This window comes from Megascapheus bottae, chromosome 4, assembly GCF_031878675.1.
Source record: "Megascapheus bottae isolate mThoBot1 chromosome 4, mThoBot2.hap1, whole genome shotgun sequence".
NCBI lineage: Eukaryota > Metazoa > Chordata > Mammalia > Rodentia > Geomyidae > Megascapheus > Megascapheus bottae.
In genome coordinates, this window is record NC_143512.1 from 66,718,349 (window position 1) to 66,738,296 (window position 19,948).

At 40.0% G+C, this 19,948-nt stretch overlaps 1 long non-coding RNA gene across 1 annotated transcript in view; it reads left to right on the forward strand.

Moving 5' to 3' along the window:
- Positions 1 to 18,473: 18,473 nt before the first annotated feature.
- LOC150064604 (uncharacterized) overlaps positions 18,474 to 19,948 on the forward strand; it is a 69,805-nt gene continuing 68,330 nt past the window's right edge. The window contains exon 1 of the long non-coding RNA XR_016535168.1: positions 18,474 to 18,511. This is a non-coding gene — a long non-coding RNA (uncharacterized LOC150064604). The remainder of the gene's footprint in view (positions 18,512 to 19,948) is intronic.

The window sequence follows — 19,948 nt, forward strand, 5'->3', positions numbered from 1 at the left end:
TAGCCAGATTCTGTAAATGTCTTATAGAGAAAAAAACCCCAGACTTAATGTAGTTGATGTTACTTCCATAACATAAATATGATAATTGACATTAAAATAATAACTTCCCTCATATTTTTAAGTTGTTATTTGGATAGACCTTCTACTACCCTTAAAAAGCCTGATTATTTTTTCTCTTTACTGGTCAGATGTGACTAATATCTTCACAAGCATCCTATTTTATCTTTCCATAGTGGTATTTCTGACTTCATAATCTATTTCATGCCCATCACTCAAGCTCTATCTTCTTTTCTGCCTTAGGAACTCAAATACACTGTAAATGTGGTCCTCAACAACCACCTATTGTATTTGTTTAGCTGCAACATGATGATAAATAGGAAAAGAGCAGAGAATGTCCCTCATTCTTAGCCACAGACTTAAATACAAGTTGCAAGGATCACCTGAATTTTGAAGCATAAAGAATGCCTCCTTGAATATACATGATGGGCAAAGGCTAGGCAAGAAGGGAAAATGAGTCCATCTGGGACTTCACTGGCTGCCTGGAGGATTGACAGGTCATTCTGATGGTCACATGATTCTTTTAACCCTCATCCCATCCAAACCAATAGAGGTAGGGTAAGACGCTTATCCTGTTTACTTTAGAACAAAACTTGCAACCATGAGAAGATCTATTCGGATAATCCAGTAGTTTACATTATTGTGCTCACATATCATGAGAAGATAGAATAAAGGCATGCCCTGCAAATGTCTCTAATTTCCTCATGGCCTCTGGACTTTTCACCCTTTGCTTGGAAAGCCCACAGCAACTTAGCTGTGCCGGTGGGTCCCTAAAGGTTTCATTCTTTAAATCCCTTTTGAACATGTACAGGAGCCATTCCCGTAGCCTGCATAGGAAACTATTTCTTGAGGAACAGTCATCACATTTCTGAAAAATTATGGTGGCAGCTGATCCAAAATCTCGGCCTTGACCTACAGCCAATGTTTTCTTGACTCCAAAGTGTCCTGCCAAAACAAAGTAATTGCACAGCTGACAGAACCTCTCTTGTTACCTCTTAGGAATGCCCATAATTTACAGCTGCCCTGTACCAATGGGTTCTCTTAGTGAGGACTCTGATTGCGTGTTGGTGAGTCGTCGCAGCTCTCACTCACCTTCTCAGGGAAACATGGAATTCCTCATTTGAGGAGAACGGATGCCCTTGATACAATCTATTTTTATGTCTACCATGGGCTCCTTGTCCTGCTTCTAGGTGCCATGGCCAGATCCTACAGTTGGCTGCCACTTTCTGAGCTTTCCAGTTCATCTCCCAGCTGCTGGTCCCATGCTTCAGAGGGGATCGTGACCAAAGCTGTCACTATGGAGAACTGTTAACGTAAAGCCATCACATCTGCTTCAACAAAAGGCAAGCTTCTTCCTCCTGAAATAACTGCTTAAGTCTCTTGAAAGAGCACTCAAAGCCTGACTTCTTTTGAAGGCCCAAGTTTTGGCTCTAGTCTTCCTGGTGTTGGATTCTAGACTCAACATGCCTTCAAATGGGACAGGTGAAAAGAGAAGAAGATATATTTCTAAACTTTGTGGGCCTGAGTGAGTACAGAAAAGCTAACAGCCTTCAGTTACCCAATAATGCCAAAGTGTGGGGAAGGACCCCATATTCTCAGGATCTGTCACTGTAGCTCAGTAACTTGAATGTCCTCTGTGTCCTGAGAGAGATAAATGTGTCCGGAAGAAGCCCCAAGGTAAATTCTATTATGTGCTTCCTTGGGACCAGCAAATAGGAAACAAAGATCTGGGGCCAGTTTCCACTTGGAAGTCATCCAAGGTCATCTAAGAGAAACATCTCATCAGAGCAAATCTTCTCTGAAACATTCATCCTCTGTTCCTGCAAGGACTGGGTTCTGCCACCTGGCAAGCTTTCCAGTCCACTGGCTTCTAGGGCAGGGGTCCTCTGGCTCATACTTTACTGATCAAGGGCTCATTGAGGTTCTTAGGCATTTTGAGCACCTAGAGCTTTGACTTAATTTTTTGTGACCTCAGCTATGCATCCAGAGATATTAGGTCAGTGGTAGACACTTTTTAGAAACTCTTCCTCCACACTGTGAGACACTGTTTGCCATCTGATATAATCTGAGCAAGATCAAAAATGCCCATTTGCAGGAAAAGTATTGGCACAGTCTGGAATCCTGGTCAAAGAGATGAAATGAACTGGAGCAGTACATCAAGGTCTGCAGACTGTTGCCTGGACCTCCTAACTGAGTCCTGAAACTACTGTTGGTTTCCTGGGCTCCTATTCACAACTACACACATTTTATAAAGCTTCTTACTGCCTAATTAGTTTGAACCACAGTCTTGGGAAACCTTGCACTTCCACCCTTAAGTGAATTTTTTTAATTTTTATTTTTATTGTAATTAATAGAAGGGTTACATTATATTCGCCATATAGAAGGTGCATTACTTCACAAACATTGATACCCCTTCTCCTGTTTTTGTCCCCATTTACCTTCCCCACCACCTGCTCTCATCTTGTTTTTTTCCTCTGCCCTTTCCTATTTCAAATGAACAAATAATCGTGTAGACAATATACCAGATAACAAGGTAAGATACTGTAGCAATATAAGAATAACTATGGGACAACGAAAGAGATGAGAAATAATATAGTACATTAAGAACAACAATCACACATTAGATGGCTCTTGTTTCCATATCCTAGAGGTCCTTTCATTTAGCCTCATCTTAAGTGGTTTTCTCTTCCACGAACAGAACCCACCCTACTGTTTTAGCTCCTAGATGTAACATTTCCTCTTATTCTTCTCTCCAGCACTACAGAGACAAACCAAATGAAATCATGTGAAGATTTGCCTGGAGACCTCAAATAATCTTTGATCGCAACAATGTTTTTATATTTTTATTGTAATTAATAAAAGGATTATATGATATTCGCCAGATTGCAACAATGTTTTGATGGCTGAGCGTGGTGACATGTACCTGTAATGGCAACTACTTGGGAAGCAAAGGCTGGGAGGACTGTGGTTTAGGGTCAGCTCACAGGGAAAAAAAGAAAACAATAGTAGAACCAATAAATTGTATAGGTTCATACCTCTTTCCCTAACCACATAGAGGCAGGCATAGGAGTACTGTTGTTTGAAGTTGTCCCTGAACAAAAATTCAAGACCCTATCCAAAACATTACTAAAGCAGAAAGAGCTTGGGGTATGGCTCATTTTGTAGATCCCAAAACTAGACTGCTTGTGCAGCCATCATGAGGCTCAAGTTCCAACTGCAGTACTACCAAAAATGAAAAAGGTGTTTGACAAATTAAGAGTTTTCAGATCAATATTGGAAAGCATCCCAGATATTTATATTTCCTTTTCAGTCAGACTTGTCACTTAGCTAAAATTCATCATCGAATTCTACTTTATTAAGTTCATGTCCACATGGGTTGAAAGACGACTTGGTTCTGGCTTCTGCTTCTCTTCTTTGAGCTCCTCAAATGGTACTATGCCTTTCCTATTCTCAGATTAGACCAGAGCTGTAGGAACGCATTCCCTCCATGCTCATCCTAAGTCTTAGTCACCTCAAACTGAAATACTGGCTTCCTCTGGAGTCATAGAATCTGCCTTGGTTAGCTTGGAGGAAAACTCACAGGCCACTTACTATTTTCATTGTGAATGACTGTCTCATTCATCAGTTTCATTTGTAGCTGACAGTAGTTGTCGTAGTTGTAATTGAGTCCAAATCTGGTGTATTTGGCTAGGAAACCTCATGTTCCAGTCAGGCTCATGCTAGTCCAAGGAGACTAGCTTTGGAGTGTTCCATGTTGTCTCTCAGCACAGTGTAAATTTCCTCTAATGTGCAGTTCCAAAATAAGGTATCACATTTCTTCTCTTTTACTTCTTTATCTCTTGATCAGTACAACAAAGGACATAGTGAGAGAAATGTGTGAGTCCCGATTGAGAAATCTCTCATTTTATTGGAAGATAGCCCCAAACCAACACAGTGTGCCAATAGATGCCTGGCTAACCACAATTCAATATTTTGGTCAGATATCATGGAATGCAATTGATCTTGAAGATCATCGACTTTTGGTGCTTTGCAACTGGAATGGAACCACATCATCTTCTTTGTCACTGAGCAGGGAAATGGTTCTCAAAACTGTACATTATGAGGAAACAGAAGATACCATGAATGTTATGGTACCTTCTCACATTTGAAAGTTCCTTGGAAAAATACTCCCACTAAAATAAAGGGACAAACAAAGGCACATTAGACAACAGTTTGGCTAAGTGCAGATATGGAGAAAATTTTTTCTTCAAGGCAAAACTATGATAAACATAACTCAGGGAGCTTTAAAGAAAATTCAATGGCAGAAATCTTTAGAGAAATGTCAATGGGTCCTTACATGTTGATGAATCGTGGGGAGCCCACATTTTAAAGCTTTTTTTTTTGTAAGTGCTATTCTTACTATTGAAGGTAACTGAATATAAAGAGTATTCTGTAATCTGTAATCTAAAGTATCCAAAAGTGTCCAAAAGTGTCCGCCATACAGAGTGTGATTTCAATGAACAAGAAGAGACTGCTAAAGGAATTCAGCAAAAAGGAGACATTTGGCAAACATGGTTTTAAAAGTACTCTGGCTTCAGTGTGAGAAGATTGCACTGTAAGGGCTTAGAGATGGATGCACGAGGGAAATATAAGGAAATGAAGCTTAAGTAGCAGATTGTTGTCTGTATCTTGGACATGTTCACTGTCCAGGCCTTTTGATTTTTTTCAAAGAGAGAAAAAAAAAGCCAGTCAAGCACAAAGATCTGAAACTTAGAAGTAAGAGTTAGTCTGGAGAGAAAAAAATATGAGTCCTAGGTCCATCTATCCATATTTTGATAGTTAATCTTGCTTGCCAACTTGGTTGGATTGAGAATCTCCAAGGGAACTGCAAAGTACTTCTGAGCCTGTCCTTGAGACAATTAAGAAAGAGGGGGGATCCATTCCCATTAGCTTAGAACCCGAATGGAACAAAAAGGGAAGAAGGCAGATCCTGGCTACCATAGCCCCCCCCCACTTCCTCACTTTCTCTGTCTCTCTCTGTCTCTGTCTCTGTCTCTCTGTCTCTGTCACTCCTGTCTCTGTCTCTCTCTCTCTCTGTCTCTCTCTCTCTCTGTCTGTCTCTCTCTCTCTCTCTCTGTCTCTCTCTCTCTCTGTCTCTCTCTCTCTCTCTCTGTCTCTCTCTGTCTCTCTCTCTCTCTCTCTCTCTCTCTCTCTCTCTCTCTCTCTCTCTCTCTCTCTCTCTTCTTTCTCTTTCTCTCTCTCTTTGCTTCTTGGTTGTTATGAAGTGAGCATCTTTGTCCCTCCTGTCATAATGTTATATCTCATCGTTGTGCAGACAATGGAGGCAGGGTGAATTGTACCCTTGGACACCGAGCCATGGTCAGCCTTTTTCTCCCTTTGAGTCATTTTCTCTGATATTTTGTCACAGTGACAAAAGTAAAATGCAGACACAGATCGGTGACTTCAATTATTCTACTTGTACAGTCATTTGTGGATGCTTAGAAATTAATGTGGCCAATCAACCTTGGATAGCTCAGTTTAAAATTCAAGGCAAGATGGGGATTTGAATAATCTTTGTTTTGGTGGGGGGGGGGAGGGAAGGGAAGGTCATGGGAAATCTGAGCCTGGGCACTGTCTCTGAGCTCTTCCGCTCAAGGCTACTGCCTTACCCCTTAAGCCACAGCGCCACATCCTGAATAATCTTTAAGTTTCAATATTTTGGCAAATTAAGAATCTTCTGATCTAGATAAAAAAAGACACTATCCAGGACACTTATATTTGGGTTTCACCACAAATTGTCCTTCAGCTAATGTTCACCACTAACTTCTAATTTACTTCATCATATAATGAAAATTGTGAATAGATGTGGCTGGATAGGCCTGGGATAACCTTTGAAGATATTCAGTATTTGATGGCTGGATATGGAAGAGTGCGTTTGGGGGCCATCGATAATATCTCACATCTATAATCCTGGTCATCAGGAGGAGGAGATCAGGAGGCTTGAGGTATAAGGCCAGCCTGGGCAAAAAGTTAGAGACCTCCAGTTGAACAAACAAACTGAGTACTGGTGGCCCACACTTCTGTAATCCCGTCTACCGGGGAGTCCTGGGCAAAAATGTGAGACCTAGTCTGAAAAATAAATGAGAGCAAAAAAGAGTCGGCATGTAGATCAAGCAGTAGAGTACTTGTCTAATAAGCACAAGGCCCTAAATTCAAACCCCATTATTGCATAAATGAATAAATAAATAAATAAATAAATAAATAAATAAGGCAAGTCTTCAAAGAAGATAGAAAGAGGTAGCATAGAAATCTTGAATACCCTAAACCCAGTTTATTGATATATAATTTAGAACTCATAGGAAAGAGAACTGCACTTAATATTTCAGGATCCTTCAATGCTGACATCTTTGATGCTAAGGGAATTTTGACTGTTCCTTATTGTGATGTTGGTGTATAAAACCATTGAACTTTTGGAATGCCACTAGCTACAAATAATCCATTCTGCGTGTGACTTCATTTTGCATACTATACATACGCTTCTAGTCTAGTCCACACATTATGACTAGAGGAGAAAAGGTATCATTTTTCCTACTTGATATCCTTTCCCTAACTAGACCAGATATATTCTTCAAGGCCAGGAATGTTGTCTTGTTTCTTTAACCTTCCTTCTAAACTAGTATCCTTAATTGAAGTATTTTGCATCTAGTTAGAAATAATAATTTAATTGAATAATAATTCCTACTTGATGAGTATTTGGTGAATAATTTTAAAATACAAGCTGAAATTGCTAAAACATTTATTTTGCTGAATTCATAAATGATCATGAAAGTCTGACAAAATTCGAAATCGAAGGTCAATTAAAGACCCATCCTGAATATATCTTGGGGTCACACAGGATTCCCTCACAGTTTCCTGTCCTGATGAGCATCAAGCTGTCTGTCTAAAGGTATACAATCATGATTAGAGCACAGACTCCTAGATTTCTGTCTCAATCAAATGATCAAAGCATACAGAAGATAACATAGTACTTATCAGGCCCCTGCCTTTTTATGTCCTGTGTTGATCACTTTCCTGTTTCCTTTAGCATTCCAATATTTTGTTGTCTTTCACCATGTAGTGTGTTTACTAATAGATTTATAGGCACAATCTAGTCACAACAAGTGAAGGAAACCATGCAATCTATGTTTCTTTGGGTCTGGCTTATCCACTTATATATTTAACATTAAGTTGACTTAATAACAAACATCAAGAGTTATCAAAGAATTGGCCACATGGTTACTATTTCTATGACACAATTAAGTGAAGCACAGTAAGTCTTCATTTATTATTGGTATTTGCCAGGATCATTAACATTGTTATTTCTTTTAATAAGAGGAAATAAAGACATGTGCATATTTTTATTTTACCCATTATATTTCTAAACAATTAACAATTTAAATATTATTATACCATTTACAATTATGAATTTAAAATTAAGGAAAAAAAATAAATGATTTTAACGCCCAGGTTTTCAAGAGCTCGGTATTGACATTACTATTTTCACATATCCAACAGTACCTCAAAATTCCCTTTTCTTAAGCCAGGAGCCATTAAGTTACTGTTAAATCCACACTAAGTACTATTTAACACAGGAGACAGAAAGCCAGATAGGTCTGGGTTTTGGTATCAGTAGTGTCTTTGTTGTGGAAAGATGTCAGTCCCCAAATTCTCACTGCACTGTACAGATCTGTGTACCTCAGGCAACTTTAGAGCTCCTTGGGGACTTATAGAAACTTGTAAATCCACGAGGAATTTTTCAGCAAAGTTCTATTTCTTCATTTATTCATGGATTAAACTTGTAAGAGTATATTCATTCTAAGGCTCTAATGAGTGGGGTGGTTTTTTTCTTTCTTTTTTTTTCTCACACTGCAAAGAACACTTGCTTCTCTTTTTCCCACATTTAGCTTATGATGGTTTTAGAATGTATGCTCTCTTATATCCTCCACTGACTTTGAAAAACTTAACTATGATTCTTCGTAGAATCCAGCACCTTTCAAAGCCTTTCTTTATGTAGCATCAGAAAATGGAGACCCACAAAAACTAATTCATACGAGTTTGTTACTCTAGCTTACTTCTAAGAACATTGGCTGTGCTCTTCCAATGAATCAGAGATCAAGCAAGCGGTCTGATAACTAAGTGATGTCTCTTATTAGGGGGAAGAATCTGAATAAGATTTCCATGCTAAGTTTCTCAGAATAGAGCTGAGGGTATGTTCTTTCAGTGGAAAAAGCTTGAGTTAAATTTTATTTTGGTGATACTGGCATTTGAACTCAGGGCTCGGTGCAAGCCAAACTGATGCTCTGCCTTTGAGCTACCAACCTTTTGTTGATGATTTTTGAGATAGAATCTTAGTTCTGCCTGGAGCTGAGTCTTTCCAACATAGCTAGATGACCATTTTCCATTAGGTCCAGATTCCTTCACAGAGATGGAGTTTTATGGACTTTTCCACTCAGGCTGGCTTTGTGCCAAGATCCTCCAAATTTCAACTTTCCACAGAGCTTGAGATGACAAACATGTGCCACTGTGTCCAGCTGTGGATTGAGAAGTGGTCTCAAGAATTTTTCTGCCTGACTATTTACCATAGCAAAGATATGGAACAACCCAGATGCCCCTCAGTAGATGATTGGATCAACAAGATGTGGTATTTATACACAATGGAATTCTATGCTGCCATCAGAAAGAACCACATTGCCCCATTTGTAAGGAAATGGAAAGACTTGGAAAAATCATATTAAGTGAAGTAAGTCAAACTCAAAGGAACATAGGTTCAATGGTTTCCCTCATTTGTAATAATTAGTACACACCTAGGACTCTACTAGCAAAGAATTACAATAGCTCAAAACCTAGATATGTAAGGCCATATAGGATGAGACTAAATGAAAGGATCTTCAGGATGTGGAAACAAGAGCTTTGTATTATGTGATTGTTGTTCTTAATGTACTATGTTTTTTCTCTTCTCTTTTGTTGCCCTTTGGTTAATCTCATATTGTTACAGTATCTGACTTTGTTACCTTGTATATTGTATATATGTTTATTTGAAATGGGAAAGGGAAGGGGGAAAACAAGATGATTGGGAGGGGGTGGAGGGAGGGAAATGGGGACAAAAACATGAGATGGGGGTGTCAATGTGTGAGAAGTGATGTACCCTCTGGCTGGCGAATGTAACTGTGACAATAAAAAAAAAAAAAGAATTTTTCTGCCTGTGCTGGCTTTGAACCATGATCTTCCTAATCTCACCTCCCAAGTAGCTAGGATTATAGGTATGAGTCACCAGCACCTAGCTTCAATAAAGAATATCATCAAACCAATATAGACAAAAAAAGAAGCTGAGAAATGCTAATGGTCCATTGCCTGATACGCTGGTGTCATCTCTATGGCTGGTCTGGGTCACTTCATTTCATTGACTTACTTGGGAATCCTGGCACATGGGCTACAAATCTTATACTGTCATCCCAATCTTCATCTGGAGGTTGTTCAGAAGTCTACTTCCAAATTCACTCAGGTTGGCAGCAGAATTTTCTTCCTTGAGGCTACAGAATTGAGGCCTGTGACTTCCAGCTAGCTGTTGAATAGAGACTATTCTCAACAGCTAGATCTCCCCCTTACTTCCTTCCTGTCAGTATTTCCTTGCCCATTTCCTTCTTCAAAGTCAGCAAAGGAGAAAGTCTTGAATGATGTAATGTAATCATGGGAGAGACACTGCATCACTGTTGCTATCTTTTATCAGTTGGAAGCCCACGTAGGAACCACACTCAAGAGAAGATTGCACGAGTACCCAGATACCAGAAGATGAAGACCTTCAGGGATGAGATCACCTTAAGATCTCCCCACTACAGCCCCAAAGCATAAACTCCAGCTACACAACATTTACACTGTAGATCATTGTTAATTAGATAATATGTCTGTGTCTCAGAGCTCTATCTTCTATGTCATTCAGTGACCTTATCCTGTTTCTTCTTTAATCAATGATTACATGAAGACATAAAAGGCAATTATTTCAAATTTATGGGTGGATGAGATCAGGGTATTTTCAAGTCCTTTGGAGGACACAATTAGGTTCTAATTTTATTTCCCTGCTGATGTAATAGGGATGGTGATTTTGATATATATATAACAAAGTGCTTTTTGTGCATAAAGTGCCCACCTTAATGAAGTACAGGCTAAATTCTGCTTTAGCTTCTCTGTTCCAAAGTGGAAAACAAGAGTCCACCCACTGACACTATTTTGAAAATAGAGTTTGGGGAGCGAGAACACCTTTTGTAAACTTCTTTAGCTCTCAAGATCACTTTTGATCATTGAGCCTTACTATAAATAATAGAGGACTTCAATAGCTCTCCACAGAAGCCTCTCTTATTAAGGAAGGAGGAAGAGCTTACTTAAATACCAGTGAATTATGAGAAGGAGAAAGAATCAGACTAGAGTATGGAGGCTAGATGACTGGGTCCGAGGAATCTCTTTCCAGGTCAAAAGTTCAAGGGCTACAGAAATATCCAAAGCCAGCCTATATTGAGGCTTCTGTTGGTCAGTTTCCTTATGTCTAACTGGAAGAAAACATCAGGAATTAGCCTCACATTGGTTGTGTGGAATTGTATCACTCATCAGGAGGTAAGTAGGTTAAAAGATATACTCAGGGTAAAACTACCAGCCTGCTATGTGAACTGTTGGTGACATTCTTACATACCAGACATTTTCATATGACTCAGACAGGGCCAACAGAGGAGCTGAGAAAGCTCAGTGTCACAACACAAATTCCCAGTGACGAGGCGGCTCCTTACTCCAGCGCTATGATCCTTACGCAGGTGATTGTTAAGAAATGCTCTCATCTCTGTGAAGGGGTTTACGGCAAGGAGCCATTCTCCCTCCAATGACTCAGATAAGACTTGCGAATTATATCTGTCCACCTAACACAAGACACGTTGCATATTGCAGGCCCTCCGAACCCTATTCTTTGCCTATAAATGTGACTGTCTTTGACAGATTGAACATTCATTAATAAATCAGGAAAAACAATCCAAAACACTAATCACACTGTAGGATTCTCTCCTTTCCTCAGGTCACTGATGAGGGTTTATGAAGATTTTCTTTAGCGTTAGAGAAACCTCCCTTAGGGTTTTGTCCCAAGTTCTTTGAAAAAAAAAAAAAAACAAAGTAGGGATTTCAGGACAAGTCACAATACTAAGAAAGTTCAGCAGAGACCTATTGAGAAAGCAAAGCAAAAACCAGTAATGTTCCAGTAGGTAGAACATAGGAGCATAGAGACCCTCTGAGCACACTTTTTTGAGTTAGCCATGGGACTTGAACTCTGGGCCAGGGTGCTGTCCATGAGCTCTTCCGCTCAAGCTAGCATTCTACCATTTGAGCTATAGAGCCACTTCCAGGTTTTTGGTGGTTAACTGGCGATAAGAGCCTCACGGACTTTCGTGCCCAGTCTGGCTTAGAACCGTGCTCCTCAGATCTCAGCCTCCTGAGTAGCTAGGATTACAGGTGTGAGCCACCTGTACCCAGCCCTTTGAGCTATTTTTGACCTCAGAAGATTTAGTGTTTAATAAAAGAAAGTAGAATTAAACTTTGGCTTAAATTCACCTGAGCATAAGAGTTCACCTGTGTTCAATGCCTGTTACTTGTAATCACCGCTCTATTCATTGAGCCCAGAGATTTCAAAGTTTGTCTGCTCATTAAACTTGACTGGTTGATGTTCAAAGACCAAAATATGGATTTTGTCACAAGTTCCCCTTCAGACAGATGTCTATCATGGAGAAAAGGTTTCAACTTTAAACACATTTTATGCCAAGAAGAGTCATTTAAGCAAGCCCTCCCCGCCCCCACAGGATAGCTTTCTTTAAGGTATCTTCACTGAGTCCAATGTCAGTGGCTCCTGCCTGTAATCCTACCTACTCAGGAGGCCGAGATCTGAGGAACATCATTGAAAGCCCCTGAAACTTTTATCTCCAATTATCTATTAAAAAGCTGGAAGTAGAAGTATAGTTATGTGTTATAGTGCAAGCCTTGAATTAAAAAAAACCCCAGGGACAGTGTCTAAGCCCTGTGTTTGAGCCCTAGAATAGGTAAATGTGCACACACACACACACACACACACACACACACACACACACACACAGAAGAGACCCTTGCTCAGTTTCCAGAACACACTGATTATATGAGCAAGTAGGGAAGTTCTCCTTCTGATTCTTGTTACCACACATCACATCTAATGAGGGAGTATAAGGCTGAAAGCAAACAAACCGGTGCTTTTGTGCTTCTAATCAAGCTGTTCTTGAGTGCAGTGTTTGTCTCTGAATTCCTGGCTGCTATTTTCTAAGTCTCATTTTCCCTGATTATCCTCCTTTAACCACTGGTCAGAATGAGCCAGTGGCAGTGCACTTTCGAGTTGCGGACAGGCTCTGAGACAACAGCCGTGGAGAGTTCAGAGTGCACCAGTTATTTCAACCTGAAGCCTGGAGTTTTGTTCAGGTGGTAATCCCTAGAGATTATATGTCATATGGCAATGTCTGAGGAAAGGAGTGTCCATGGAAACCATCCCTTCTTATTGTGCGTGTGGCCATTTCCAGGGACCCTCAAATGACCCTGAAGACATGTTAGACTGGAGAGAAGGTCCCGGACATGGGAGCCCTCCGCATATGTTTCTCCACCCTGTGGACTAACAGCAATCACAGGGCACAGACACTGATTCAACAGGCAGGCCTTCTCACAACTATAGCTAGGCTGGAAGCGACGGCTGGATCTGTAGGATGAAGCAGTGAGACAATACATGGCAGCACAGAATCCACTTAGCCTCCCCTTTTTCTTTTCTTTTCCTTTTTTTTTTCCAGTCCTGGGCTTGAGCTCAGGGCCTGAGCACTGTCCTTGGACTTCCTCAAGGCTAGAGCTCTACCACTTGAGCCTCAGCACCACTTCTAGCTTTTTTCTATGTACGTGGTACCAAGGAATTGAACCCCGGTCTTTGTGCATGCTAGGCAAACACTCTACCACTAGGCCAAACTCCCGGCCCCCTAGCCTCCCCTTTTTCTCTTTACTCAGAAATAAATAGACAGCATTAACTGATAGATGAGTTCTACTGCAGCAGCTTACCCTCATACTTCTATATTCAGAACAGTGCCTACTGTGTACCAGCAGCTCATTAATATTTGCAGAAGGAATTTAGGAAAGCATGGATAAGTGAATGAATGGAGAATCAGAGGAACTAACAACCCAATATCAACTCAATAACCAAAGCAGCCAGTCAAATGATTCCTTCCTCAGAGCTTTTGCGCCCTCCATTTTACCTCTTCCCTCATCCATCCCACGATGGATGTCTGCACTTGATGTCATACAGTATGACATCATACAGTATAATGATCTTGGATGAGGTTTAATGTAAGTTCTTTAATTTGTTACCCATTCAGGCTCCACTTACATTTAAATAAGAATAATTTTGTTGCCAAAGCAATGACATCCTTAAATAAATTTCAATGTCCAATAAATGAAGATACTCAAATATCACGCCTTCCTTTATTTCCTTTCCTTTCCTTTCATTTTGTCTCTATAAAGCTTTGGATAGCTTTGAATTTGTGATCTTCCTGAATGTTGGAATTAAAGATGTATCCTGCCCCCAGCTCAAAACTGCTGGTTTTCCTTCCTGCCTGCCTTCCTTCCTTTTTTCTTTTCTTCTTTCTTTCCTTCCTTCCCTCCTTCCTTCCCTTCTCTCTTCTTCCTTTCCTTTCTTTTTTTAGTGTAATCAATAGAGGGGTTACATTATATTCGCCAGATAGAAGGTGCATTACTTCACAAACATTACTTCTCATGTTTTTGTCCCCATTTCCCTCCCCCTACGCCCTCCCCCATCTTGTTTTTCCCCTTCCCTATACTATCTCAAATAAACAAATAAACATATATACAATATTTTCCTTTCCTTTCTTTGAATGCAGGTCCTTGTACATGGTAAGCATATGCCCTGTCACTTAAGATATGCTCTCAGCCCTAGTGATTTAAAAAAATGCAACAAACTAATCACTAAATGGTCAAGGGAACTAAAGAGAGACTTGTTAGAGGAAGACGTCAAAATGGCAACAAAACATATGAGAAAATGCTCATCATCCATGGTCATAAAGGACATGCAAATAAAAACAACCCTAAGATACCGCCTTACCCCCACCAGAATGGCTAATATTCTGAACTCAGACAACAACAAATGCTAGCAGAGTTGTGGAGAAAGAGGAACCCTGCTGCACTGCTGGTGGATTATAAACTAATGTAACCACTCTGGAAGGCGGTTTGGAGGTTCTTGAATAAACTAAAAGTAAACCTTCCCTACGATCCAGCCATACCACTCCTGGGCATCTATCCTGAGCTTCATATCCCAGGATATGATAAGGACACCTGCTCAGCCATGTTCATCTCTGCACTATTCACAATAGCCAAGTGATGGAAACAATCCAGATGCCCTACTACAGATGAATGGATACAAAAAATGTGGCATATATATATACACAATGGAATTCTACATAGTCAACAAACAAGATAAAATAATGGCATTCGTTGAGAAGTGGATGAAACTAGAGGAAATCATGTTGAGTGAGGTAAGCTAAGACCAAAGGAACAAAAGGCACATGGTTTCCTTGCTATGTGGCTGTTAGATCCAAACAGTACAAGAGTGATGACTCAACACTCAGGTACTCAAGGCCATTGACATGAACTTGGAAATATAAATATAACTATATAGACATTAAATCTATGATGGGATCTATGTTTTATAGACATATTGATATATAGATTGATATATATCTGACATACAAACTCTCAGCTTAATTTTAATTTTGTTCTTAAATTTATGTGCCAGTTATTGTACATAGAGATTCCATTCTTGAATGCTTGTTTGTTAAACTTGACATTTGAATTATGATGTAAAAATCAGTGCTAAAAATCTTTTAATAAAAATAAATGTAACAGCTATTTATAGCCTAAAGTAATTGTAAGTTGTTTTATAAAATGTATTGCAGGTAAATATTTGTATATATATCTAGATCATGTATGCAAATATAGTTTTGGAGGATTTTTTGCAGGTGTTTTAGTCATCTACACAAACATTTGAGAAAAACCTATCTTAAATTTTACCTCCAGAAAAGAACACTTTCCTTTTGACCTAAATAAGTTGACTATCTCTTAGAGTCAGGACAGTCTTGACTTGTCTTGCTCAGACTCTAAAGAGAATATTTGGACTTGCTCTATGCCCTGGAAAAGAGAAGTCACTCATATTTTCCAAGTCCTGTCAGGAAATGAAACAAAATGAAATACTAACCATTATTTCCTTCCTATTAAATAAATGATTTTTGTTTCAGATTTCCCCAGCATCTGTAATAGGAGATGAGAATTTGCCTCAGTGTTTCTAAGTACTGTTGAGGATGAGTGATTCCTAATGCCTATCTGCCATCCACAACAGCAAATGTGGGTATTCTGCTGGACTTATTCCTTTGCCGAAGAGAGAAAGCTTGTTTCAATTAAACAAATTCACTGCTTGAAGTCCTAATCTTGCAGAAGAGAAGCAGGAGCAATGAGTAGTATTGTCAGGAATGGCCAAAAATCCCTCCTGCAAACAAAGCCTTTGAATCCTAGGCACCCAGTGGTAGAACAGAAGAAGACCCAGAAGTGTAATTAATAATGATTCCTTTATGGGGCAAATGCAAACAAAAAGGGTGGTCCTGAGAAAAACAAGCAGTTTGCTCGAATACCCCTCTGAGCTCTGCAGAGAGGCAGGAAGAATTCCATTTTATCAAGTCTAGGGCCTGACTTGAAGAAAACCAGACCTACTAGGTTCAAGGTAAAACAGATTCCACAAAGAAGTTCATAAGGACAGAAGTTCCGGCCCAAGGAAACCACCCAAGATTGTAAACTGGCTGCTGGTATGATGAAATTTGCCCGGAGTCTATGCCACCCAGATGCAAACAAATCAAAGCAAAACAAAACAAAAACACCCTTAAACCCACAGTCATTCTTTGGCCAAACTGACAATGAGTAATGATTAACAGAATGTTCTTTTCCTTGGCTAGATGCCTAGGAGAAGGACTTTGTTTCTCCTAGTTGGCTTTAAGAGCCCTTGTCAGTTATCTTCCTTTCCAAGAGAGGGGAAAGGAAAGCTATTTCCTCTCCTACTGGTGCAGTTCCCTTTTCTTCCTGGTCTCTGGGTCAGGCTGACTCCCACTTCCATCTTAATTGTTTTAAAATGGAAACTCTAGGCAGCAGTGAGCAAGAGGCTTTTTAGACAATGACCATCAGAATACAGTGTTCCAAGAGCTTTGGAGCATATCTTTCCTGTGTGCTCTGTGAAATTCCGCATTGCATTAGCCCTAATAGAAAGTGATATAAGGTCCTCATGCGGATACAAACACCTGTATATCTAGCTACTGCAGAGGTAGAGACCAGGAGGCTTAAGGTTTAAGGCAGACTGGACAGAGAAGTCCTCAAGACTCCATTTTCAACTAACCAGCAAAAGAAAAGCTGGACTGGAGACAAGGCTCAAATGATAGAGCATCAGCTGAGAGCAAGAAGGCTTAAGGCTCTCAGTTAAAAACCCTGGAAAACACACACACACACACACACACACACACACACACACACACACACACACACTGTCCATAGGAAGGAATCATTACTCAGCCTTATTATCTAAATGTTATATGACAAAAGTTTTCTTGTAATAGAGTAGATGGGGAAGGCTAGCAATACCACATGCTCTCAGCATTTCTCTCACATTTGACACCAAGTTATTCAAACAGATTTTTCCATAGTTCAGTTAATAAATAAGGCTTTTCACAAAGGTAATGAGTACACATATTTTTGAACAGTGTTAACCCCTTCCTCTTTTTCTTCCCCGTTTCCTTCCTCTTCCCCCCACCAAGGTGGTAAAGTTCATTTCCAACGTACTGTCTACTGAGTATCGCTGCTGCATTGGTTCACTCTCTGTCTCACCATTTCTGTGCTCCCACTTCCACTCCCCAAAATCAGATGAACTTATACACAAGACAAAGGATTCACAAATAAAATATAGGCTTTATAAAGAAGCAATGAAACTAGAAAGCTAAAAGCGGGAGCACACTGCCTGCTATTTTTGGAAGACACAGACTACAGTGATTATCGGTGTTAGCAAAGGTGCTGTGGGTGACCAGTGACGTGATCAACATGGTCTTTTAACTGGAAATGAATGGCTTGTCTCAGATCTCACAAAGTGACAGGAATCACACCAAATAGGATCGAAATTTCACGGAAACACTTTATGGACCAGAGACGTATGGACACACTGATGAAGAAAATTCAGTAAAGGCTATGAAATGTAAATGAAGTCTAAGAGCCTTACAAAAATGACTGTAAATAGTCATTCCTCAGGAAAATTCTTTGGGAATATAACTTGGGGCTGTAATTTTCACCATTTACAGCCTAATATGTGCACCTCTCTTTTGTGAGCTGGAAATTTGTATACATATAACACCGTCCTGTATTCAGCGCTGCTTAGAAGAATACATATGGTTTTTAGATGAACATTTGAAAGAAAGAAGAAAAAACTAACAAGAGGGAAAGGGAAAGAATATGATAGGAACATGAAAGGAAGGAAAGGCATGGAGGTAGGAAAGGAGAGAGGGAGGGAGGAGGGAGGGAAGGATGGAAGGAAGAAAGGAAGGAAGGAAGGAAGGAAGGAAGGAAGGAAGGAAGGAAGGAAGGAAGGAAGGAAAGCAGGAAGGAAGGAAGGAAGGAAGGAAAGCAGGAAGGAAGGAAGGCAGGAAGGAAGGAAGGAAGGAAGGAAGGAAGGAAGGAAGGAAGGAAGGAAGGAAGAAAAAGTAATTTCGACTAGAGTCTACGAAATAGAATGCAGAAAAAAAATAGACATCGTTTATTCTGTGCCACAGCCTGGCTGCAGCTGGAAATGCATCTGGATTGACATCACCTTCTTTTTTTTCATACATGTCTTTTTTCCCATAGTTCAATTAATAAATAAGGCTTTTTACAAAGGCGATGAGTACATGGATTTTTCAAGACATGGGTCTTAAACTCTGGCCCTGTGCACTGTCCCTGAACTCATCAGCTCAAGGCTAGCATTCTACCACTTGAGCCATAGTGCCACTTCCACTTTTCTGAAAGGTAATTTGTGATGCGTCTCATGGACTTTTATGCCTGGGTTGGTTTTGAACTGTGATCCTCAGATCTCAGTCTCCTGATTAGCTAGCACTACAGGAGTAAGCCACTGGCACCTGACTTCCTTCTTTCTTATAAGAGAGGGGAAATCTTCCTTATCTGGGCTCTCGTGTTAGGAGCAGGAACAGAATTCTAGAATGATCAGTGTCCAGAGACCCTATTGGAGAACTCGTCAGTCTGAATCAGTCTTTGTGAGGTAAGGAAAAAAAAAATAAGTGAAGAGAGAATGAACTGTTTGGAAGGCACTGTATGAGAAGTAAGTGAATGACTTTATTTTAGACAGAAATGACAAACATTCTCTAGATTGTTCTAATAGGAAATACACAAGGTTTTCTTGGCACAGAGGAGGTAGTTAGTGGGTGTAGTCTGATTAGTCTTGGAAAGGCAGAGAAATAGATGCAAAAAGATTTGACAGAGTAAATTATTTTTAAGGCATATTGGAAGTATTCAGGTTTCAATCTGATGTCCCAAGTCTGTATCATTTTGTTTGGTGATGTGGTTCCCCTACTAATCTTGAAGGAAATAAGATTAGTGGTCTCCACTGTTGTCTCCATAAGGTCTATCTATGAATTCAAAACTCTCAAGTAGTTTCCACTTTTTTCTCTTATTTTCCTTCTGGGGCTTGAACTCAGGGCCTCAAGCTCTCTCTTGGCATTTTTGATCACAGCTGGCACTCTACCACTTGAATTATGCCTCCATTTCCAATATTTTGTTCTTACAGTTTAGAGCCAAGTCAGAGGCTGACTCCATGTCAGGATCATCTTTCTTCATCTTGTCTTCTCACTCCTCTTCCACCATTGTTACCAGTCAGGACTGAATCTATCATGTAAAATATGATTACCTGACACTGCCTGTCTGTGCTTACACACTTGATTTTACAATTGTATCACCCAAATCTCCCCCCACCCGCCACCTAGAATAACTATCCTGCTTTGTGGGGTATCCACAAAGGATTGAGAATCCTACCGGTGATGATGGCTGGGTCTGACGGGATGAAAGGAATTTCTGAGATGGAACTTGGGTTGTGGAATTCCCAAAGAAAAATGGAAAGCAATGATGAGATTTCATGGTCCTTGGTGTAGTGAGATACTTCAGACACCAGATGATTTCAAGAGACTCGTGGGACTGGGCTCAGAAGCTGACCACAATGTTTTGAAGGCAAATTGGCTTCTAGTTTGCCAATCATCAACTTCAAAAATATTATAATAATCAAGATGTTTTTATATAATTACTTAGATTTAACTGAATTGAATATAATCTAACAATTTCTTTTTTTAGTCTTTGCATGAAATTCAAATGGCTCTCACTTGTCTGAAGCTGAGCCTTCAAATAAAGTCTATTGAACACATCCTAGTCAAGTAAGTTTGCCCTCCTTATGGGCAGCTTCACCCATAGGAAAAGAGGTAATAAAGTCTAATACTCTGGTGGTGGTGTAACACCTTCATAATGTTTGTAGAAGGAGCAACCTTGGGCCAAATGAGTAAGAAAAGAGGAAGTTCTCAAACCACTTCCAAAGGGCTGAGGCTGAAGAGCAGATGTCTATGGTCTGCCCAAATGTCTGCCCCATGGCCCAGCAGTGCTACCGCTGCCGAAACGCCAAGTCTACAAGTCAGGGTGGTCTGGAAGGGAAGGATTGTTTTCCTGAGAGTGGTTTCAAGAATGTAGCTCCTCACCTAATAAAAGGAATGTGTAG